General features: G+C 48.0%; 1 protein-coding gene across 4 annotated transcripts in view; it reads right to left on the bottom strand.

Moving 5' to 3' along the window:
* Window positions 1-26,405, bottom strand: part of LOC128299906 (sodium/potassium-transporting ATPase subunit alpha) — a 63,781-nt gene that overhangs the window by 28,247 nt on the left and 9,129 nt on the right. Inside the window, exon 1 of one of the 4 annotated variants that reach the window (XM_053036057.1) lies at window positions 2,052-2,504. The exons of the other annotated variants lie outside the window; for them this stretch is intronic. The gene's annotated coding sequence lies outside the window, so the exon portion shown is untranslated. Of the gene's footprint in view, window positions 1-2,051; window positions 2,505-26,405 lie in introns of those variants that run through there. 4 annotated transcript variants of the gene reach the window in all.

The following is a 26,405-nucleotide window of genomic DNA, read 5'->3' as shown; positions in this document are numbered from 1 at the left end:
AATCCACTATTCTCACACATCGCCCCATCGACGATCGTTCGCTTTTTACCTCAACAGTACAACGAAATGTTTTAAAATGTAGAAAACAAATCTATATAGCACATAGGAATGTTTCATTTTTCTGGCACACGGCAATGAACGGAACGGAAAAATACACTACCCTTAGCCGAATCACGCAAAGCACCGCCTCTCACCGTACAGAAGAGAAGAATTAGAGAAAAAAACATCAGGGAACATTATATTTATCACACCTCTTCTTCTCACCGTAATTAACTATTTTCTTTAGGTGTTGTCGCATGTTTTTCTTTTCTTTTTCAAACACTTTTAAATCCTTTTTTTTCGTGTGATTTGCTCTTTACACGAAAAGTATTTCTGAGGTTTACTGTGCTGCTCACGCCACCGGGAGACACACAACCAGCGGCCTCTCAAAATTGGTGAATCTATTTTCTGCCCTACTGCCATATTTTTTCTGTCTTGCTTGCTGCTTGCTTGTTGCCGCCAGTGGTCTGTCCAAGGTCCTCCTCAACCCAACATATGAATTGCCACGCGCAACGGGGTACGGCGGCGGCGTGGGTACGTGGACCATCACACGCTTTACACGCTTTCGAATGTGAGACACTGTCTGGTGTGATGCATTATTTCTTCAACGAAACACTTCGCGATACAATAATGGAAAACTTGATCGACACCGTAGTAAAAGTGTGATTATGTAAAGCATGCGAAATAATTCTCACAACCGAACACGCACGAAGGAAAAAAAACCCTACCGGAAGGTGGTACTATCTTCACGTTTTTCCCTATTAACACACCCCGTACCTACTATACCGCACGATCAGTGGCTGTGTTTGCTTCACTATTCGGACAGTGAAGCGTATAGGGAAAGAATGTCGACTGGAATGAATCGCTTCCACCCAATTCGTTGGCAGCCTATTCGTCCCAATCGCGAGACGCGCCGTTCGTTTCCCTTGTCGAGACGAGGTTAAGTCGACCGAAACGCGAAGGATCAACCGTCCTTCAGGACGAGAGCACCCATCTAGTGTTCCTGATGGATGGAGCAAACTAGAAGAGCGTGAGAGATCTCTCGCGTAAAACGTAAAAATGCTGAGTTCCATCTCTTTTCGAGCCACTCATTTTTCTACACCCATTTTCTGCTCATTTTCCGTGAGTGACTCTCACAGAGCAGTACTCTCACGCGCTGAAGGTTTCTCTCCGTTTCGATCGAAAGGATAACAGTGCTTTTTTTATTGAACCATATTTTCACCACTTGTGCTCTGGTCTTCTTGTTTTTTTTTTTTTTGCTTAACTGTTCCCATGTCCTTGTGGCCGTAAGTGGATGGTTCCGTGGTCGGAATGAAAACTACCATGCCTCCTCCGACCATTATTAAATCACACTATTACTTGCAAGAAACCCAACTACACACGCGCGCGTTTTTGCACACACATTCTCCTTCTGTGTGTAGGTCATTTTTGGAGGTCATAAGGTGTAGCTTTACAGAAGTTGGAATGGTTATCGTATCACTGAGTGAAGCAAAAAAAAAACAGCAAATTATCGACCAGAGAGATCCTAGACATTGTGGGTACTTTGGGGTTACTGTGAGGACCCGGAAAATGGGAAGGATCATGTGTGTCCTTGCTGTCCGGGGGCCTGTTAGCCTTGAATAAAGGAAGTGAAACACCAACGCTTGCACTTGTGTACGCGCACCATTCGTCCATCAAATATCATCACATCACCGAATGCTCGAAGTACTCTTCGGGAAAATAGGTTCCACTTGTGTTTCGCAGTGCTCAACCGCCCTAGCCCATCATGACACCTTCTTACACGCGGCGGCGGCTCCAGCCACAGCTTATAGTCCTTTCTTCACAACGCACCTACTCTGGGGTTTGATGTTTCTTTACTTTTTTCGTTACCAAACCGAAAAGGACACACACAACACACAGCAAAGTCGTCCAGTGTCGCTGATCCCTCGGAAATGGATCAGCAAAGGCGCACAGACGCCAAAACCGTGTCACGACCAGCCACGAGAGATGGTGGTGTTTGCATCTTTACGCACCTATTGATATTTAGCTGAAAGACTCTTCTTCACGTTGAACTTTAATTACTTCTCCGCGGACCGGACGTTACAACGACAGGCTGGTTGCTGACGGTGGTGGTGGTGGGAGGGAGCGACACCAACAGCCACACACACACAAACGCGCGCACACACTCGCGCAAGTACACAAGTAGGGGTAGATGTGTGTGATACACACGGACACACACGTACACACGTACACACACACACCCACACGCTCGCTATCCGGTGGACACAACCAGCGGCACGCACACGACCGCACGCACACTCACGCTAGCGCGCACACGTACCGCGCACACGAAAGCCACACGCCACAACGGAACACACGCTCACGGCCAGCACACTGTGCGCTGTAGGGCGGACCAGTCCTGCTCCGGGGGGGGTTTGTGGTCGGATCGAGAGAACACCAGTAAAACGCGACCTTCTTCGATCAGGCACGGCGCTCAACTGAGCAGCATCAGTGCGGTGGCTTTCGTTTAAGCGCTTTCGAACCGCGCTCGGCACGTTTCAGGGTTGGTTTGTAACGGGTACGGGAGAGGGGGTTGGTTGGTTGCCGTGAAAGAATCACCCTCTGCCCGATGGTGGTGGCGGCACGGGACACGAGAATTGTTGGGAGAACTATGGAACGGATTTGAGAGCGCGAGAGCATCTCGGCCGTCTACTACCATTCGACCAACCAACCCTCGTAGTGGGGAGGATTGCCCTGTACCAACATCCTTTTTCGCTGTTGGACACTACACAACTTCATAGAGAATCCATTTTGGATGCTCTCACTCTCTCGTTCGTGTGCTCTCCCCTTCCCGTATATACAATATGTCTCTCTCTCTCTCTCGTTCTGTTTTCTTCTTAGTAATCCTCGTCCCAAAACCCGCGCCATCTTCCACCCCACATTCTCTCTTTCTCTCTCGCTCTCTCTCTTTTTCATTTTATCGCTCGTAATCGAAAGCTTTCTGGAGCGCGGAATTGTACCGCGTGAACGACGAGTGCGCCAGCTGTATGACGTCATACTGCGTCACAAAAATGTGTCTTTGCTATAGGCAGATTTTCCTTTAGCTATACACGGCTCCATCATACTTTTGTGTCAGCAGTCATTTTCTGTGTCTCCGGAACCAAATTTATCGTGGCCTATCGTCCACATTAAATCATACCGAACATAGATTATATATTCATCCTGGTGGTAACTATCTTCACAGCTCCACTGTCAAATCCTCGCGAGAGATTCTGATGCGCTCTCGCATACCGCTGCTACCACTCACGGAGCAACCATCCTAGCCAAATAAAGCTTCAAGGAGCGACGAAAAAAAGCTCTCGGTAGACCAAAATGGAACGCACAGGGTTGGAGAAACCACCAGCCGCCATCCCCCGGCAGGAAGTATCAAACGAGCATTCGAGGCTCCGAACCGATGGAGCTGGTTAAGGAATTGCATAATCCCATTTTCCATTCGCAGCACCAAGCGCCTCCATCTCGCCGTGCCCCAGCTGCGCTTTGCAGGATGTTGGAGAAAATCGAACACACACTCACCAGATAAAAGGAAAAAAAGCCGCGGAATGCAGGTGGACCGCTTGTGTATCTATCAGCACACGTACAAGAAGGCTTTTGAGGGGGAACACAAAAAAAGGTGGAGAGACATATACGTACCCAACTACCACGGTAACCACCAAGCGCGTACAAGTGACTGCTTACCCTAACCGGATAAGGTACGGTATGGCACCAGCTTATCGCTAGATCGCGAACAGCTCGACCCATACGTAATCCCACCATTTGATTGCACAATAGCACAGTGCGCCTCTTACCAACAGCATTGTCCACGCTGACACGCTCAGCGCCGGAACAGCCCGGAAGGTAAAGCAAAAAAAAAATACAGACACTATCCACCAGGATCCAGGATGAAGGATGGCCCGCGGAGTGTAAGGAACTGGTAGACTAATAGTACACGTACCGTCTCTGTCGGATTCGAAATTTTGATCGGTTCCACAAAATGGCAGCAGCGCGGCGTTTGGTAGCATCGTAAATCGGCGCATAAAGAAACAAAACAAACGCAAAACCAACAGCCTTTTGCTAGTCCTATCCCTTTTTCTGACCTTCCGCCCTAAGCACCAACGCTTAGGCCATTATGTCTAGAGTCGACGAATCGGCGAAGGCTCCCGGTCACCGGTAAGTGTACGACGGACGACGGAGGTCGCCAAGAACATGAGGCTTACACAACACAACAAATTGCCACGTTTGCACAGCAACAGCAGCAGGGAACGGGGGCCAACAAATCCGATAGCAACAACACCAAAAAAAAAGGGAGGCAGGCAATCGGAAACTGTCGCCCTCCGCATGTCCTTGCTTTTTTCCACACCCGAAACAACATCCAAAGGGCACACACACGCGGGGAGTAGTAGTGCCTTTGCCGCTGCCATGTTCCATTTACCGCATTATTTGTCTTTCTCGCGAGTGGTGCCTTTTTATAGAACACCATATCAAATGTCATGAGGTAGGGATTAAAAATTGGATTTCCACTACCGCATTTTCTGCTGTCACCGTCCGCCCATCTCCATAAGGATATCCGGCCTGATTCGGTTCTAATACCTGCTCCGGAATGTCATTTTCGCCTGTCCCTTTTTGACGAGTGGACGAATGGCGGAGATGTGAGTGGCATGGTGGGGGAGGGGGGGGGGGGGGTTGATGCCGATGTATTTGTGTACCATTGGATCATCTCACGATCCATCGACGTCGCCAGTGCCGCAACAGAACTTACTTCGTCCGGGCATTTTCACTAACCGCCGCCTGACGACGGTGAAATTGGAAGAAAAGTTTTATTAGATTTCCGCTAGGTTGCAAACTTCCTGGTACCAGGGAAACCAGGGCCATGGAGAAAAGGCTTGGCACAGCACCCAATATCAACCTCCGATTGGCACCTTTAGCGACAAACAACCAGAGAGATCTTACGAAACCAAGATGTGGGACAGCTCGAACAATTTTATTAAATTCTAACGTCTTACGTCTTATTTCTAACGTCCAAGGGGATGACGTTAACTTGATGATGTTTTAACAACAAGAATTCCTAATCATATCCTTTATCCTAAATGTAAAATTCTAATTCTAATCCTCGAACATCTAAATTCGTACAATATCACATATCAAAATATGAGAATATATCGTCAATTCCAGATTCAGATTTCGGATATCAAACCGAAGCATGCAAATGCTTGCACAGCCCCCCCCCTTCCGTTGTGCCGTGCCGAGGTCTCGGATGTGAGGAAGGAAGAAACGGTGGCGATTGTACTTAATTTTCATGTGGATATTAATTTTCACAACTTTGGCCCATCCGATGCACAGATTGGCGAACAGAGAGCAAACAAACTATTAGCACCGGCACTGTAAGCAACCACATATTATCGCCAGTATCACGATCGTTGGCAAACATCACCTCTGTGGCAGAGCACACACTCGGCTTCCCAATTCCACCAACCGAACCTGGCACCTTCCCTGGTACGGGGTACGGTACCAAGAGCGCCCTGTCAAAATTGGCATAAGTTTAGCGAGCGATAATCAAACATCAATATCTCTCCGCTCCGTTCGCCGGAGTTCAATGGCAAGAATTCGAACGCTTGCCTTTATTAAAGCTCTTGCTCCTGTCTGCTGGGGAGGCTCCTGATGTGGTTTGTACCTTCCGATTAGCGTGCCTCGTGTCATCATTATTTGTGCGAGCCAAAATCGATTAACGCGTCCTGTCCAATCGGACGCCTGCAAAAGGTGAAACGGAAACACGTTGACGAAGATGAAGATAGTGACAGCTCGTGGCTCGGCCGCCGGGACCGCGCTCGATGACGCCCAACCTGACGCTATCGATAAACTTGCGTGAGGCAATACTTAATCAAGCACCCAGCTTGCATGTTTATTTTATCATCCATCTGCAGTAAACAGACGCTAAAAAATTTAATACCACTTTCGTTCGACACTCGCCCATTGTTTCACCATCCCTTTTGAGTGGCCCTTGAGATTAAGTCGCACACGATCGGCTTCACGTTGCCTTGGGGCCGCCACCCTCGCGTTGTCACACACCCAGTGGAGTGCATGTGTGACCACTTAGCACGAACATGAGGCGAGCTCAAATTAAAGCATAACGCCAAGGAAGGACAACACATTACATTGCCTCTTATGGGCGGCTGGGCGTGGGGTTCATCAAAAGCTGTTGCAAAATTTAGCAAAACCGGACCGAAACACAATGCCCTCAAATGTATTCGATTCGTTACGCTACTATTTTGATTGCCCAGACCGGGCCATTCAAAGCCCGTCTCCATCGGGTCTATAGCATCCACACGGTCAGAAAATGTACGGTGCGTCTCTCTAACAAGGAAGACATAAATATTGAATTTCACAAGCCGTCTCCTGCCTGCTGTCATGTCTTTTGCATCGCATTATGCCGCGAGCGCTAGAGTGCCAAGCTGTCGGCCCCATATTTACCGCGTCACAATTATTCGCAAACAGACTAAACTCGCCCGACACCGGACCAACACCCGCGGTCGGCGCAACTCCAGCGACAAAACAATATAGTGAGCGCAGAGGGTGGCAGTGGCTGGCGGTGGCCACTATCAAGCGCGTGTCCTCCGGTCCATTCGCGCACTCAATTATGATGATCGCACTGATTGACCATGCTCGAGAACTTTATTCTGCCTTACGGATGACCGCCCCGGGACAAGACGTTCAATTTTCGGCTAACACGTCCCATCCATCCGCCCCGTCCGTGCCACCCCCCCCGGGGTGGTTCAGTATCCAGGACGAACCCCGAGAATGGTTCAGACGTACAGTGGGGATTTGCTACACACCACCACGTTTATGCCTGACATAATTCCGGGCCCCGAGCACACACCGGGAAAGCGAGGGCACACATGTCATGCAATATACATACGCATATATTGAGCGGAATCAGCACCGGCCATTATTCAATTCCTCACGAAAACGATGCGACCAGTTAGCCGGGCAGTAATGTGCGCGGATACAAGGCTGCTAAACCGTAACCGCAACCGGTTCGTATCATTATCCCGCACAATAGTACGAACCCCGCAGCGGTACGCGGGAAATATTCCTCCAAGGTTGGTCTTAACTGCCCGTAGAACGAGCATGACTTCAGGATGTTCATCAATAATCCACTATCTCCTCCACTGCCTTGTTATCCAACTTCAACAATGCTTTGAAGTTAATCAGAAATGCCCTCAGGGTTTATAATATATCTGCAATAGCAGAAGTTTGATAGAATGCAGCAAGGATTGTTCCACTGCAGTGGAGCATTAGCGTTGTGCACAATCATCACAAGGACCGGTCGGTAAAACAGGCAGATTCCCCGCCTGCAACGACTGACGCAATAACCACCGGAAGAGTATCGATGAGCACGGGACTCAGGGGGCGCTTGTCTCCCAGTGTCCCCAATGTACCCCACTGAAGATAATGGAGTAAAAGTACACCTTCGCTCGGTTATCTTTGCTATCTTATCAGCCCCGTGTACCAGTGCAATGCTGCATTAGCTGGAAAAATGCGGACACAAATACATGCACCCGAGGACGGGCACATACCAGTGCAGCCGATACACGGGATACACGTACATGTACACCTCCGAACCCCCCCCCCCCGTCTAGCGTCTCTTCCGTTCTCTTCCGTTTGCCAATTATCTTTCAGGCCGTCATACAGGCATCGCCCGCCCGGGGACCGTGTGCCGTGCCCGGCTGAAGGAAATGACGTAGGAAATGAATGCTCTCATTTCGGTTCGCTTCGGTTGATTATTGCACGGGGCCCTACAAAAGCCGTATGCACAAACAAGCATCTTCACGGGCCAGCATGGGCTTGCAAGCATGGGTGGCCACAATTCTTCCTAGCAGTACGACGACCGAATCTGCCTTACGCCATCATATCGTTCGAGATACGGCACGAAAACGGTACCGAGCAGCGTCCTGGAACGGAAGAGACCACTTCGGCCGATGACTGAGCGGCTGCTACTAATGAAACATGCTCTCAACCTGTGGCAACCGAGACCACCGTTGGCCCTGTAAAGCACACATCATCGACGTCGGCAGTAGCCTGGCAAATGGCAAACAACGGATTGATGGGTGGTCGGACGGATCCGCCGCTTGTGAAGCATGATGGAAGCAATATTTCATTGAAATTTGCAGCTGAAGCTGATTTTTTACACCATGTTAGCTTCCCTCATCGACGACATTGTGGCTAGATGGCTTGCCTTCCATCAGCAAACTATATCCACTACCCCCGCTATCTTGGGTGGTGATTTTCCAAATCGTCCATATGCAGATTACTAATACGTTCCACCCTCATATGGGACGGGATCGGTTTGCGACGGGATGATGCTGTCGTCACTGTCACGTTGTCGCCGTATGGGAGGCCACCCCACCCCACCAACCCCACCCCACCACCCAAGATCCCATCGTGTGCATACTTGGTGTGTCTATTTCCAATTAGTTCTAACGAACCTTCACGGTCACCAACCGTTAGCAGAGCGTCTCTGCTCTATATATGTGGGGCACACACTAGCCGCGTGCACACACACACACACCGGCATGCATAAAATAGTGTGTGGCCCACACACACACAGTGTGTCCCGGCTACATTTCACGACTCTCTCGGAAGTGTGATAAACGATCTCACTTAGATCCACTGTCCTTCATTCCGCATCACTAGCTCCATCTTGCGGGAAAAAATAACCCCATTCCCTCGGCAAATGCAAAATGCTAATAACGCTTTACCGGTCGGCTCGGTGTCTTATCCCCGTGTTTGTATATCTGTGGCCCTCGATGCTCGCACTGCTAATCACTAATTAGCTTTCATTATCTGTGACTACTGCTGTTTTTTTGCATAACAGTAGTCTTGCTGTGGGGTTCCGATGTCTATCGCTATACACAGACTTAATATCTCATTCGTGATGTTTAGCACAGCAGAGCACATGATTCGACGTGGAAGTGTGTTGGCATACATGTTGTAGAAAAAAAAAAAACAAACCCCCCGACTTCGGACCAACCTCAAGCAGAGGTGCTAGATCTCGAGCGCTTGACACGATCAACCATCCGTCGAGGGCGTAGTTCGGCGATTATGTGCAATGAGCCGACGGATCTACCGTCAATTAGCATTCGTTTGAAACCGTGCTTCCGTCCAACACTGGTACCGAGGTCAGCAGGCGTCCAGCAGGACGGGAGAATGCGGCACAAAGTACGACAACGCAACGGGGTTAATAAATTGTTTCGGTAAATATTGTACAACCGAGTTTAGGAAGAATATCACAAGGAATTATGTTAATAATATTAACAGAAAAAAAAACCGCTTCTTTGCTCATCCTTTCACTCTTGCAGGTCGGAAACGTTTAGATATCAAGGCCCAAGATCAAGACGAACTGCAATTGGTCATTTCCGTTGGCTCGAACGTCTTTTACACCGCCTCACCCTACCGTTTCTCCCACTGAATCTCAATCACAATGTCCCCCCAGTGGCTGGTAGCATAGTTCCATGTCTCGTTCCTACCATCTTACCCTCTCAACCATGCCCGCTTTCGTTGGGCAGGACAATCATTTAAGACAATTTATAGTGCGAGATTTTATCAATTCGGACCTGCTACGGTTAAAGACGCTCGTCACCATTTTGATAAGACTGGATTTTGGAACAACGATTCGCAACGGCCGATTCGCTCCGCTCGGTACTCGTCGGTGTACGCATCAATATCAAAACCATTCCCTCATGTGGTACACGCGGCGAAGTTGTACATATCAGATGATTCGCAAGGCTATCGTTTCGCGCATTGCCATAGAAGAGCTATTCATTCGCATGATACCGGCCGCTTGATGTTTGCTTTGTTTACGGTGGAAATTGTCATTGTCGCACCAGCATGTGAACTGTTCTACAAAAAAAAAATAATAATAACAATAAACTGTGCTAATTAGACCGTCAGTGAGTGAATTACACCAGCCGATAATAATACCGCTGCAAATTGCAAGGTTGTTTAAACGAGCTTCAAAGAAGGTTTGCATATTCAATAAAATGGTACGGGTATCATCTCACTTCCGTTGAAAAAAATTCGTACGGAACGATGGAGGCGCCCAGCTACTTGTTAAACTCTAATAACTTTGCGCTACACGGTGGATCATATTTCAAGCACAATTAATAACTCATGTTTATTCACCATTTTTTACAATTCCAAACAAATCAAAACCAAAGATGCTATGTTTATCTCGCAAATGATATTTTACGAAGATGCCAAAACAAAAACAAACACATACACATTAAATGTTTAATATCTTCCGATTTATGTCTTCTCAATCATCCATTCATCCACTCAAAAACCCGTGATTATCGACCACGCGATAAATAGACGATCCGAAACTCGTGCGGCACGAAATGGCTCGAGCACACACCGCGCACTATCAGTCAACGGACCACCCACCCACCGCCCGACGAGTGGGTATATGTTTTCTAAACAAGTAATCCCAAAACAAACAGCGCCAGATACAGGTTTGATCTGGTGATGGGCAGATTTACAAAATTAAAACCCAACCGGTTCATTAAAACCACTGCGGCGGCAGCAGCAAGATCGGTCGCGGCTTAATCATCGTAACCGCTAACGCGTCGCCATATAAACCTCGTGCGCCTGTGCCTGTGGTGGGGAATTCCGAATGCAGCTGAGAAATGCTTTCTGATTCGCTGCTCGTAAATGGCGAGTGAAGTATTTTGCTGTACAACCGAATTACAACACTTTAAATATTTTTCATAAAAAGGAGCCATATTTCACGTCTGCTGTATTAAATGTAAATCGTTTATTTTGGATTAGTTTCCATTTTTTAGGTAATGAGAGATTAACTAGAGATGATATCACAGGAGTTTTCTAGAACTGTCCCCACAATTAATACTTTTAAAACCATTTTACAACATCGCACCGCATAATTCCTTTCAAAAACCGAGTTGCGCCATAAGCTGAGCTTGCTTTTCCCCACGCAGGTCTGATCCAAACACCCAAAACCACACACCACTACCCCTTTCAAGCGTTATCCGCGTGCGGCGGCGAGTGCATCGGCACGATCAACGCCATTCCGTCTGGCAAACGAGAGCGAGGAGCATTGCAAACCCAAACAAAACATCCTTTCAAAACATCTGCTTGGTGCACCCTTCTTCCCGCGAGGCACCCACCCACCCGCCGGACCTCCGGAGGAATCAAGGCAGGGCCGCGGCGAACCAGTTCGAACCAGATATCCTTTTTTTCTCTGCTTCGACCCCAGGCGCTGCGTCTGGCTTCCATGGTCAACACTCGCTTACCCAAAACACAACCGTTGACAGCCACAACGTCGATTGGGGGGATTGGTAAAGTACAGCGCGCGGTCTTGTCAATGTACCACCACCACCACCCCCCGCCACCCCGGATATCACTCTCCTATCTGCTGCACGCTCGAATGCGGCGGTTTCATCCGGATAAAAGAAGCGCTCGTCGACACGCGCTTGACCCGTTTCTCTCTGTTTTACCAGGTTATCTTCGGTTCGGGTATGGTTTGCTATAACCATAACTAGCCGCAGCCGATCCTTCAAAAAACTGGACGAATCCGGATGGTGCGCCCGCGGCTTTGAAGATTACGGCCAGTTCTGCACAGCTGTAACTGGGCTGCACCTGATATTGCGCATCCAGTTGCATCCAAATCTCTGCCGAGATACGGCGCACAAAACCTGCCCAATTGTGACAATCTCATCGACGAACGGTAGACATTAATGGGACCATCGGTCCCTCTGTTACCAACGCCGATTGGTGACGTCAATGACGGTTTTTCACAGGGTCGATACACTCTAATGGCGGGCGGCAGCACTAATCACCGACACTCGGGGAGTGTGTAACCGTCTGCTAAAATTGTATAAACCTGGCGCGGGCCAATAACGTCATCAAGCCGGCCACATTTACTTTGCCGCACAGCCCCAGGTCTCTGTGTGCATCTCTGTGTTTTTAAAAATTCAAACCCCCCAAAAAGCAAATTTCGCTTCCAATTATTCCTTCACACATTCAGCTAGTTGATCGCAAGCGGTCGGCCCTCTGTGACACTTACGCCGCTCTGATGATGGACCATGGTAAAAATAGTCACCTTCTATCTCTTCCCCTCGTTTAAAAATTCAAACCCTCTCTCTCTCTCTCTTAGTCTCTCGATTTTTTTACATTTTACACGCACCAACACACACATATAGAGTGTCCTTTCCAGGCAGGTTTGTGTCTTGTCCCGCGGTCTGTGAAGGCAACAGTGTGAACCCAGTATCGTCATCGATTTAACAACGCTCGACCCTGCCAAATCTAGAGCGCAAAAGCGTCCATCGGACCTACGTCAATCGGAGACGCTGGTCGACCAGCTGCCGTGGCCATGCCGCTTGCTATGGTACGTCACCAAACCACACCGGGCCAGCGCGTTCGCTAAAACCAGAACCGCAGACTCCCAAACGGGCATGTGGATTAACCTTGGATGTGTTGATGCTCTACAGCGACACAGCGTACACAGCTGTGCCAGAGTGATGAAGCTCTACAACAGCTACATGGGATAGGTTATACCCTTCGGTAGCATCAGCAAACCACTAAGCACCGCCGGGAAAGAATCACCCACTATTCTCCACAGGCGGGCGCTAACCGGTGCCGAAGCATCGTGATCCTCACATCCCCGACGTGTTCGCGCGCGCTCACACTTCAAAACACCACCATGGAGGTGTTTTATTTTTGGTCTAAAATGGTACACCTATAAATAGGTTCCGTCTGCCGGATGGGCATCCCCCTGCCCCCCCGAAAAAACAGCAGAAGATGCCGGGGGTTTGTTTGTACCGATTCGGTCTCTCCTCCTCTCCTCTTGCTACCCGTTTCCCCGTCCGCGCTTTATGGCATTCCGGGTTCGTCCAAACAGCACGACGGCGCGCAGGAAGCGGCAATTGGCACACTGTATGCCTTCTTATCCTTACTCCACAAACAGCTTTAATGAGTGCACAAACAGGGAGTTAATTCATCACAGATGCGTTTAGCGCCCTGTCCCCTTCCTCCCCCACCACGGTTGTCCGACGGGGGCACTATATAAACCAAGGATACCAGCTCTGCCTTTGGGGCTGACGAGTCATTCTTCAATCTACCAGAACAGCTCATTACTATCTGCGCCCATCGGCACCGGGCATGGCCAGTCGGCTAATGCTCGCGTGAGCCGTTTTATCATGCCGTATTTTTATCGCTCTGCGTGCGTAACACCTCCGGGTAATGGGGGGATGCGTAATCGATCTTTCAAATTGCAGCAAAATAGCAAAAACCCACCCCTCCCTTCTGGTTTCGGGTGAACTTTTGGACGATACTGTTGCCACTAGCAAATGAGGAAACATTTATCAATGTGTCCGAACAAATGGATCGTTTGCTGCCGTGTTTGTGTGTGTATCTCGGCGCTGTACTGTGGGCCGCTTATTGTTGTATTTTTCACAAACTCTCCCCGGGCCCTCCACGCTCCAGGGTTTGCCGCGTGCACACCCTGCCAAATCCTGTGCGCGTAGACTAGCAGCAGATAAGCCGATAAAAGCTGCTCTCTGTCCCTATCGGTCAGTCCACGGCCAGTTAAGCGCCATTTCTTACCGCATGCGCATCGCATGCTGGTTTTCGGACCCCACACAAGGGTGCAGGTGCCACTACGGCAGATAGCACACCGTAAACCCCCAGCTACCGGCAAGTTACGGAACGATGAATCAGTGTTGCTAAAAACGAAACCGGGCGGTGTTGTTTCGTTTTGCATCACAAACTTCTGACACGGTCTGGATTAAGTGCTAAGTGAATATCTTGGCTGAGGAGTCACTTAGATCATGAGACGAATCTTAAAAGATCCTCAATAATGCAAAAATCCTCAAGAATTTGAAGAATCCTCAAGAATTTGAGGAATCCTCAAGGATTTATGAATTCTCAAGAATTTGAGGAATCCTCAAGGATTTATGAATCCTCAAAAAATTTAAGAATCCTCGAGAATTTGAGGAATCCTCAAGGATTTAAAAATCCTCAAGAATTTGAGGAATCCTCAAGGATTTATGAATTCTCATAGATTCTAATTTGACTAAAATGACTAACTCTATTCCTTGATATTTACTTAACCATTCGAAAGAGCTCACACTCAATGTGAACATATTTCAACTAACTATTTCATTACCTTGTTAGTACCAACTGGAGTAAGCTTATTTCAAACATCATATGACTACCAACCAACTCTTACACACACACATTCATTGGCCGCTGTCGGATACAAAAACACAAACGCTGCGAACACACACACACACCCTCACAAACACACATTACACGCCTCACGGTCACACACAGCGTACAGCAGTGGGGTAATGCTTGATGGTATGGCGGTGTGTTCGTAGCATTACCTTCAATTTATCGATTTTATGAGCCGTGCACAGCGAAACGTGCGCTCCGATGTGAATGCTGCTCCCATTGCCCGGTGGTAAACCAGCAAACTGCATTCGCCATTACATCCCTGCCGTGCAACGCCCAAGCCAAATATCGATCAGTGTGCGAATGCGAGCGCAAACGGGCGGACTAGTAGAAGCGGGCGGGCAGAATCGAAGCGGCTGTTTCATTGTGCAAAACCATTTGTCGAGCAGCAATGCACATCCGGAAGCAGAACTACAACCAGCTGAAACAAACATGTTTCGCAATGGTGGCAGCTGGCGACACACGTTTGCCCTGTGTGTGCCATTTGTGAGTTCCCAGCACCACCAGCACCTCGCACCCACTCCCTGGTGCGCACACATTCGCAAACAAATCGAGTGAAACAATGTGCACCAAACCAAAAGCCAGGTTCCGGACGGCTTAATGCTACGGTGGAGCGATCATCGAGACGAGACCATTACACCCAGTCGGTTAACCATCTGGTCCAATTGTGGGGCAGGACTTGGATCTGGTATTGGACGAGCTGTCCGGAATTGTCCGGACTTTCTAAAGCACAACAGAGTATACAGTAAGAAGACCCTCGGAAAACCATTTTGCATGCTGAGACAGCCAGACGGATACACAACAGTGGAACATTAGCTCAAGATGGCAGCAATAAAAAGGCTTTCTTCTAAGATGTACCCTCCTCATGCACACAAACACACCCTCCCTATTGATTTAGCTAGCAAAATCAGATCAAGCGTTATATGTACAATAGATGACAGAACAAACAGCATGCCAAGTGGCGTAAAAGCTCCCAGAGCTTGACGCCACAAGTATCCTTGTATCCATTTTTTCTTATTGTTCAAGTGGAATTCAATCGTTAATACTTCCACTCTCTTCTCTCCACTTCCCCTCCTCCTTCACTGTCCCCGATGATGACCTGCCGCCCCGATCGAGTACCACTCTAAGTGAATGTGTGGCTCGGGTGGGTAACGGGGAAGCATAACAAGCTTCACAACAAGAAGCTGAAATACGATTTTGGCATCGCGTATGGTAAAACCAGCGGTAGAAAGTAGAAATTCCAATTGCACAGCTCGCTTCCCATCGCTCTACCCAAAAGTTGGCGAACATGTGAAACACGGCGTACAGGAGCGTCAACACATTGCCCACACAGAGGAAGCAGGAAAAAAATGCAACATAACATCGGAACGATCTGGGTCGATGTTCACAAGCAAAAGGAGACAAAAGGAGCAAAAAAAGCCCGCGGTCTCGCACTCCTACCCCCCGTGAGCGGTACACACTGGCGATGCAAACTGCCGCACAGGATCCAGCACAATGCACAATGTTGCATGATTGCAAATGGCGTCAGCGAGGAGCCTTCCGGTGGCTTGTGGTGGCTACACTATTTATGAGTTAGCAAGGCACCTACGTCACACCACAGGCAGGTTCTGAGCTAAGGTTCGGAATATAGACACAGTGTTCGCTGCTTGCAGTTCAAAACTCCTCAAGGAGCCTTGTACCTGCCTTGTGTGTCGTGCACAGTGAAGCGGATACAGGATTGAATAATAATGATGGTTTGCTTTTCCGTTGGCAGTGAAGAAAAAAAATAATTTCCCCCCATAGCCACCCCCTCTCCTTGTCCAGGTGATATCCAGGTCCTCACTCACCCTCAAGGACACAATGACGTGCTCTGCCAACAGGGCAAGAGACAAACACGCGGAGGCTCGGCTGGATGTTTGGAAAAACTTATTCTTTTCCCTCACCCGGCCACTCGGTCCGGAACTCCTTGCGGACGATGCCTTCAAACGGCCCATAGTTGGTATCTGCGCTCTTCCTTTGTGCCGGCACCGAACCCTCCTGTCGGTCGATTACGCTACCAGTTACATCATCGGCTGCTGCTTTCGGGCGCAGCACAAAAGTTTCCAGCAAAACGATCCACCATCAACGGCGAAACTAACCAACCGGGATGGCTATTTTCCCATTACTCATAATGGTAGAACAATTCACCCACCAATGCTACACACGCTGCCTGACAGATGTAGCAATAAGTTTGGCAGCTTAAAAAATTGCATGAAAAAGAATAAAAAAAACGCACCTGCCTTGTTGGAGAACCAACAAATGGGGGCTTGTTTTACCGTTCCATAATGGGGGGGGAATTGGGAGGAGGTTGGTGGGTAAATGACAGTAAAAATTACCTTTCGGAAAACGGCTCCCAATCACTCGAAAGCTTATTCGATGACGTCAATTAGAAAAGCTTCCCACAGGACTTTATGGTGTACGTTTTTTTTTCTTTTTTGCTTTTTGATACCAATCATCTAGCGCTCTCTCTCTCCTGTTTCCCGTACAGCTTTTTTTTTCTGCAGCTCAAGCTCACCGAGAACCCTTCACCCCCGAGAGCAGAGCGGAGAATGCAGGAGAAAGCTAAATTGTGAAGCACAACCAAGTGCCGGAGAAATCATCCCTAAAAAGCACACTTAGGCGAAAGGCGAGCCTGCTTGTGTGCACGTGCTTTCGGTGTGTTTGTAAGTAGGCCACCCGTATGTTTGTGTGAGAGCGGGGCACATGGAAAATATTACATAACCCCGAACGGTAACGGTTGACGCTCTGAGCATTGGTCCCGCAGTGCAAAATGAGGGACACACACACACACACCAAAGCCTGCATTGGGTGTTTGTGGACGATTCGGTGGATACGGTGGCTTACCGTGGGTTCTGCAAGTTTCCTGTTAGTCCCACGAACGCACACACACACAAACACACTGCACCAAAGGTCGGAAAATGCCGGGAGAAAGCACGCAGAGCGCAGAGTTTAGCAAACTTTCGAGAGAACGGTGCCACCAAAATCCCGCCAGAGAGAGAGAGAGTTAAGGGCTGCGTGGGACTTTCCACACGCGCGAAACATGAAAAATTACATTGCACACACGAGTTACAAGGAAAGCTTCCAGCGTGCTGCTCCGTGAAAACGGTACCCATTTTCCGGCCGGAACTCACCCGTCTCGTGCTCAGGTGAGCTACCCCCCGAGAGCCGGATGGGCTATCGCGGGCTCTCCGATTGCGCGAGAGCACCGAGCGCTCTCTGCGCTCCTTTGGCCGAAAAGGGATCACGGAATTTTCGACCCAAACGGTTACATAATTTGATGAAAAGGCACTACTCGCCGTACATGCCATGCTGCCCCAAGTGGCACAATCTGAACTTTGAACTAAAATTCATCCCTCCCCGGAAAAAAAGCCTTCCAACAGGAAAACGAACAACGGGGCTGAAGAATTCTAGCTCAAATGCAGTCCCGCAGTAGAATTCGGGCGCTTTTGTCAACTTCCAAAACAGCAATAGGTTCGAGGGTTTCGTTACCCAACACCATAATGTGTTTCGTACGACTCAATGTCACCGCTGCCATTAAACTTCGCTGCCATATAGCCTGTACGACGACATTCGACCCTAGGGCTTTGGGCCAAACTTGTTAATTTTTACTCTTCTTCAAAGAGAACATTATTCACACCCGCTCAACTCCCTGCTGCCGAAGCTTCCACGAAGTTTTCCGCTTCGGGGTGCCGAACCCCCGATACACTGCCTACCAATAAAAATGTGGAACATTTGGCATCCGGTCGGTTATGTCACAGCTGCCAAGAAAATTTCAAGGATGTATGTAATGTGCAGGGGTTGGGAAACTATTCACCGGGTCTCTTCCCCATTTTACGATCGATTCTGCGAGGGAAAGAGTCTTTCTGGAAGAGAGTAAAAAGTTGGAAAGTTGCACCAGCAATCACAAACAATTATAGTGCGTGCGGTAGCATGACTATCCAGTTACACAACATCGCTCTACTGGTGGTGGAGTCGACCCGGAAATGAAAGAGCTTTGCGTAACGCTCACAGGCGCTTAAAAGTTAGACCGAGCTTCACACAAGCAAAAGTGTTAATTTTCTGACACGACAATGGAGGAAACCTTCGCCGTAGTATCCCTTAATTTAACCAGAGTCGATCATCATTTCACGCCGTGTTAATTGTCTAAAAATCCGTAACTTTTTTGACGAAGGGTTCTAATTGCTGATCTTCATTATGCGAAGAAAAGAAACGCGCCGCCAGTTGCGGCCCAACATTATCCTTAGCCAGCCAGATTAGGACAATTTTAATGGCGGGCAGGAAGCACAGGAAGGCCACAGATCAATTGCAAAAACCGACGCCAAGCAAAATGGTCGTCCACATCCGCCAAGAGGCGGGCGGGAGTATCAAATTTTTGACATCATCGCGTTGATTAGTCTGGCAAACACGGTGTTACACAACCAACGCCAGCGGATCCGGTGCCATCGTTTACCCTTAGCCCACAGAGAGCTCGTCACTAATATACCCGCTGACGTACGCAGAATGAAGATCAACCCACGAACGTGTGCCGTAGCGAGCAATCGCAAAGAGAGAGAGAAAAAAGGAAACAATCCAAATGACGAGAAAGGAGGACACGATGCGAAGGAAGCGGTAGCCTACTACACGGCCAGCTATCATTTATGCATACAAATATTGCTTTCAATTGAAGACATCCGCGATCAGCGCGTCGTCGTATTGTTCGTGTGGTTCTTATTATCATCATCAGCATTCCTCACCAGGCCAGGTCGGTCTCCAGCCAGCATTAGAAACAAAGGCTGGAAACGTGTGTACATCCAGACCATTTTTCCACCGTCGCCTTGCTGCAGTGTTCCAGACCGCATCACATCTCTTCCACACGAAACCCTGAAAAGCCCTGGAAAGGTGTAGAAAGCAGAACTCGCTGCTAACCGCTCCAAACGCCCTTCAAACATCATTTTAAGTCCAGCGCAAACGAAATCGCCACCGTAATCCTGACCCCCATCGCCGAGTGTGCAAACGCAATCATTCACATCCAAGCGAGAACAACTTTTTATGGCCTTTTCACGTGTCCCATTGTTTGTGCCATCAACCCCCAACCCTTTGCTCTCTCTCTCTCTCTCTCTTGGGGGCAGAGTTCTCGAAATCGGTATCCCGCCCCGGCTGAAACCGTAGCACATTGCTCAATTGCTTACTTTACACGTACTGACAATATTTTACACACATCAAGTTCGACCCCGCCACTTCCGACGGTCACAGCCAGTAGCAGTCGTACGGAGGAGTCGGATAATGTCCGTACCAATCGCCTACCCGCAGTACACCGGTGGGCTAATGATAATTGTTTGTAAAGGCTCAACCTACCTTCAATGCCTTCCCTACAAGTGGAGTGTACGCCAATAGTGGCGTAATTGGTCGTTTAAGTTTCGCTGTTCTCATTGTCAACATTTACGCCCCACTTTACACCCTACCATTATCTTCACACGAAACGGAAGGATTAAACCACCTTCCATCATTCCCCATACATACCCTAGCGCATTCGTCTACAGCTGATAAACAAAAATCAATCTAGTCCACTTCAATCCGTCCCAAGAGCCTGCAAAGCCTGTTGAGAGCAGTTGATTACCTGTGGGTTATAGATAATGGTAGCACTTCTACCAATATAGTACACAATATGGCCGCTAGTCGCCCGGTCATTGTTGCAAAAGGTAAAATGGCAATGTCGAACAACTTCAATCTTTAAGCAATAACCGAGAGAGTTCTTTACGTCAAGTCACACCGTTCTGAGCAATGCTTCCATGGACATCTTCCCCATGAACATGAACCTTCGCTCATCATAGACGACTCTAATCCACACCAGGAGGGAAAAAACAGATACACATCAGCTTCCCTGATTAGGCCAAATTATCTCGTCAGAATAGTGCGTTCGAAAAGGTATCATCCCCAACAGAAGTAAGTCAACCTCCATCCACTACTATGTTGTTGTGATAGCGAACAACTTCGCGCGTGACAGGCCCGCTGCGGTACAGAGCGGTCTCGTCGTCTAAATTGAGTGCATCCGCACTTTTATCTCCGTGGGTTTTCCTCCTTCACTGACCTGACACCATCTTCGCGCGAGTCCACGCGAAGCGGCACGCGCTTGGAACATGGGGCATTCAAAGTTCGCTCGATTCCTCACAGCTGGCAGCAGCAGAGGGGACGCTCCGCGGCCGCTGAGCAATCATTCTAAGTGCGATCGTAAATCTTCAAACATTCTAACTAGCACCACCATCGTATAATGCCGTGAGTCTATTCGACGAAAAGATTCGCTTCTCTCTCCATCTCCAGAAAGGTCTAGCGTTCTAGAAGATGCCTTCGAAAATCTTCAGAATTATTAAATTACCATCAAATTCTCTCAAAAGGGATCTTTAGTTAACAATACAGGAAAAAAGGAACGGTCTCTGCGATAAAGAAATAAAACGTTCTCCCTGTTCTGCAATCGTTGCAATATGATGAAACTGCATCAACACACTCGCAAGACTGCAACGGGTTATATAACCAGCGCCAAACGCCCTACACATGGTGGGGGGGACCATCAAACACGTGAGCAGTGAAGCTTTTGTTTGTTTTTCCGCCTCCCAGCAAGGCGCGGTGCAAAGATGCCGTGTAGGTGGCATATAGAATGGGGATACGAATTCTGCCCTTGCTGTTGTGTGACTCCAGGCCCCGAAACGAAGACCCCGCGTCGAGCATGGACGAATATGTCCCCTGATGCCCACCTACACCCGCGGTCCTTGAGCGACTGGATGTCCAGCGTGCCCAGTGTGTTGAAGAAGAAAAAAGCAAGAGGAATAAGGCAGCAAGAAGAGCCCGAGGACGACTAATTCCGGCACGGCACGGCAACACAACAAACGTGACATCGGGCCGTGCGTGAGGGCGTGCGTGCGTGATTACGTACATGTGAGATGGACACTGCCAGACTACACACGAAGGGAGGCTCGTTTACTAATACACAGCCACACACATACACACACACGCGCGCGCCATTGCGCACTTTTCATCTGTGCAGTAAGGATGCGCGCATCCATTTTTTTTGTTGCTTCTTTTCCTTTTTTTCCTTTTTGTTTAGTAGTTGCAACTCACGAGTTCCTGCAGGATCTCACAAATGAAAGCTGCCTGCCCCCGGTTCGCTGGTATTGGTTGGTTGGCGATTATGCTGAAGGACACCACGCGCGCTGGTCACGCACAATTTCTCTTGCTCTCTTGGGTTTCTTAGTGAACGTGAGTCAGGGAAGGCAACAAAAAAAAAACAGCCCACCTCCTTGAAGTGTGTGTGGTCGAGAAAGATGGAGGCGCATGATTCTCCCGGTTCTCCCGAGGCACTCAAAATTCAACCACGAAAAGCAAAACTACGTCCAATGCTTATCGTCGGAGGGCGAAAGGTAAAGCTGCTGAACCAAAGCGACAAAAGAAAAGCAGGCCACAAATCAATACACATCCATACACCAACGGCGATGGCAGCTACAAACTTCAAACTGACCTCCCTCTCCTGTTAAAAGTGCGAAACCCTTAATCGCATAACGATCGACCCCACACACCAAACAGAACTGGAAACCTTTCTACTTCGTCACACGCAGTCATGTTACGAACGATCTGTTCTCCTTCCGGTGGGTTTCAAACAAAAAAAATAATGCAATTACGCCCACTCGTACGTTCCACTGCAAGAATAAGTGCCCGAAATGTGTCCGACTCGCACCGCACCAAATTAACCAAAGGATCCAGAGCGCATCAGGTTACGGGTTACGTAACCAGATATTAACTCACTTTAAAACCTCTGCATACGGCCGGTGGTCAGCACCATGCGTACTTAATGGACTTTTTCTTTCTATTTTTTTTCCTCCTCCTTCAACCCCGAACGATATTCTTCGGTGGTTTATTTATCGCGCCTCGACCTTGCCGATTTGGCCGACCGCGGTTGTCTATGGGGCACCTGATAACGGATGGGGGCTATCCCTTGGACGGATAGCCGGTGTCTGCATTGGCAAAGGGACGATTCGATAAGGCCGTCCCCACCCCCTTTCACCACCCCTAACTCCCGCGTATTCGAGTCTCCTCCGAGGGGTATGATGTTCATACCAATCCGCAAAAAGACGTGAGTTGCGTTATTAAGGGGTACCAACAACAGCTAAAGAGGAATAGGAAAGAAATGGTAAAGACATCGAGAACACGACGTCACTACCCCCAGTCGGTACACCACCAGATGAGGAGGTCCGGAGGTTGTGATGAAAAATCAATATCAAACACTCTTATCGGTTACTTCGGTTTGGCGCTGGTTTGGGACCAGCCACCACCTACCCTACACCATTCCCGCTCCTCCGTGTCCACACTGAAGGTCTTCGGTGTGTGTGTGTGTGTGTGTCTCGTTCAAGGCGAATGGTTTAATCCTTCGCACCGATCCGTATTCAATCGCACGGAACCGGTTAACTGGTTGCGCGTTTGCCTGCAGCGTAATGCTCTGCGCCACCCAATGCGGACAAATCGATTCCACACACACACACACACACATGGCCGTTTTGGGGAGGGATTTATTTACTTTTGTTTGTTATGCTGTTTCGGTGTTGTTGATGTTTTTTTTGTTTTATTGCACCTCCCAAAGGTAAGTCGTCAAAAAAGTCACCAAATAACCGAGGGTGACATTTACTGCGGCACCGTGCAAACATAATTGATAGATTCAAAACAAACCGGTCGTCCAACGGAATTGTTTTATATGCACTCTGAGTGGCGACTTATATAAGACAGCATTTACGAACTATGCAACACACGTATCAGTGCAGTGAACAGCCGATTTGAACTTGGATCTTATTGGAAGCCTCTTTTTTTTAAATTGGAAATTTCTCAACCCCTTCAATCCCCCAGATCGATACCACAGGAAGGAAATGGTTTATTCAACCATCTGGCTTTTATGAGTAATGGATCCACACAGGCTAATCGTTGTGCCCGGCATGCAAACAAAACTGCCAACCGGTCGTCAGGTTCTGCAGTGAACAAAATTCATACAACACCACCAGAACCATCCATAACGAACGACGGCGGCGCCCTCACGGAGACGGGTTGTCTGGCAGACCTGGTGTCCCACCCATATGTTACACCTCCGCTTGCCACCTCCAGCTCCAAACGACACATGCACGTCTCCGCCACGTGTATCTCTCGCCTGGGGGAAATCTCGCCGCCAAACAAAGTTCTAGTAACAGTGGCAAAAGTAAATCGATCGGTAGGCAGAGTACATTTCAAATGCAACCCCTCCATTTTAAAAGCCCCGGTTCATCACTACACTGGCAAATGCTGGTGGATTTTCCGAGTGATAGCAAAACTTTCCCACCAAGAAATGAACTATTTCGCTCGCCAAACATTATGCTAACTGTTTGGCTATTTTTTCTCCTCGGGTACATCGTAAGCATAATAAATGAGTGCTTATGATGTAACGGTTCACAAATCGCCCCTTTACGTAACCTGAGCACCGGTACGTATAGCCATCCTGCCCACCCGTTCCGATCACTTCCTTCCCGGCCGCCCGCCAGATTTCACGTTTCCTTTATTTGGAGTAAAAAATCGATAGCTAATAGAATAAGAATGCGATTTTCCTCGTGGCGTGTGTGCTCTACAAATAATAATGCCTGTGCTCTTCTTGCTTGAATGCCTGAGTGCAATATCGCATTACTAAACGCACAAAATTATTGCACAAAACGTGTAGGAAATAAAATTTCTCAAACAATTTGCCAGAAAGAATAGAAAAGAATTATGAAACAAGCAAATGATCACCGACGGCCGACCTGTTTAATGCACGTGCCCGTTCCTATCGCTACCAGCGCTGGCACAGAAAATAATCAACTAGTGCAATGGAGGCTCACGTTCGTGTCAATCGGGCTTTCGCCGTCTCCATTATCATCAGTAGCAGCGGGGCAGGTTTTGCAGTTCATTAGAATGCAGAATAGTAAAGGCAGCGCGCAAACGAAGTGTGGCTCCCTCTCGAAGCTCACAGAAAAAAAGCCCAGCACGGTGCCCCGTTCTATATGTTGCAAATATTCGATGCAATCGCCTTCCATTCGCTCGAACGTCCTCCCCCCCTCGACAGTGACGTCATCGTTTTTGTTCCGATTTTTTTTTCTTCGTTTGCTTTATCTGCCCATCTTGTCCACACAATGCAAACCCCCTTGCGCGCGCCCGGAAGTGGAATGCATCGTGCAAACGCCATTCCAGCAAGACACCGACAAGTGAATAACTGTGTCATCGTGTGCGCCTTTGGAAGCGGGAAGTAGAAGGAAAGTGCAAAACTAAAATTAATCCAAAGAAAGATGATGGACGGGAGGAAGAAGCAGTTCCGAAAGGACAGCAAAAAAAAGTCCAGAAATCCTTGCCAATTTCCATTTCTTTTTTGCCTCCCATTCAATGTTGCAACGAGGAATTCCTCGCCCAGAGGAAAGACACGCTGCAGATCAATACCGGGGGAGTTCGTTGGTTACATAAGACAACTACTACCCAACAGTGGCAACCCTTTCGCGCCCTATCTAAGTTCCACAGCAGAGCGGAAATACGACCAATTGCACTGTGCGGAGTGAACGATCCTATCACGACGCCGACCAGTGTCTGCTGGAAAAAATTAAACCTGGCCTGGAGGTGATCAAAAAATCCCCCCGAACACTAAACAGAAAAAGGTACCTCGAAAAGACAACGTTGATAAGCGATGGTTGTTCTTGTGCTTGGTGTTGTTTCCTTGCCTTGTTAGCAGTAAAAAATAGCTCCGGGTTTGCTTCCAGCAACTTGCTGTCTACCAACAAAATGACATGACCATCCAAACTAACAGATGTCAAACAGCACCGAAAATTATTCTTATCGATATTATCATTTACACATTATCTGTACACCCCACATACCGAGGAGGGGGAAGCTCTTTACAGTTGCGGTGCTTCTGGAGTGGAGCCCGTAAATGCTTGTTTCAAACCGCTTTTCTAATCATTAGGGCTTCCACGTTCCCACATCTGCCCTTTAAAGACGAGATCTCCCCAGTAAAGGTAGAAAAAAGGAACGCTTATTGCTAACCAACAGTTCCACAAACCAATCAATCATGGGACAGGCTTGGAGATTTGAACGTCTACCTGGCGGAACCTACTCTCTCCCCCCCCACTTTGGCGCTTATTTAAGGCACACTAGCAACAACAACGTCTTGTAGCTTTTCCTTTGCTAGAGATAAGATGCTATGTTTATCGTAAAATCTGTTTAGCTACATCTATCACGGACGATGACTAATCGCCCAAACAGTTGATGTTGCTTATATGGGCAAATTTTTTTTAGGCAAAGAGCCACAAAAGATTATAAACTAACGTTATCTCGCAGATAGATCACACGCCGCAGTTATGTCCACATTGCCGAACGAATGATTTCCCCGGAGTTCCTAAGAATTTTATAGCTTTTTTTTTCTTTTGCTATCAGCGTGATGAAATTGATCGTACCATATACTGGGTGTGCAAGTAAGTTTCTAGCGTCTTTTACTTCAAAATTGCTGATATTATTGTGAAAATTTGCATTGAATTTGCATATTGAAGAGATTATAAGTTTTTCTCAACTCTCTGACAATTTATGAGTTATGAACCAAAGGAAATTCTTCATGAGTTCAAGAACGAACAAAGCCGTGTGAGGACTTCTATTTAGTGTTGGGTAAATCAGAGCCAGATTCATGAATCTGAATGTATCTATGAATTGAATGAATGAATCTGTATCTCTATAGAATCACGAATCCTCGAAGTTTTATGAATCCACAACGATTCATAGATTGAGAAGCCGAAAAAAATGATTTTCAGATTGTTTTTTTTTTATCTTTTTGCTACAGAAATATGATTAATTATACAGAATTAAGTATAAGCACCGTTAGCATTCGATTGCGTCAACCGATCAAGCTGAATCTCAAAAATACTTCGAAGAAAGAAATCTTTGAGAATTCATTAAACTTTTGAGAGGGCAACTCCGGATTGGAATGACTTCTCGTCAAAGATTCATATGAATGACTCTTCGCAAACGACACTCTTCATTAAGCACTACTTCTATTCTCCAAATTCTCAGTAGCAGCAATATGGAGTTGGGAA

The sequence above is a fragment of the Anopheles moucheti genome, chromosome 2 (genome assembly GCF_943734755.1).
Source record: "Anopheles moucheti chromosome 2, idAnoMoucSN_F20_07, whole genome shotgun sequence".
In the NCBI taxonomy this organism is placed as follows: Eukaryota; Metazoa; Arthropoda; class Insecta; order Diptera; family Culicidae; genus Anopheles; species Anopheles moucheti.
The sequence above is the reverse complement of the archived record's forward strand: the minus strand, read 5'-3'. Positions and strand labels throughout refer to the sequence as shown.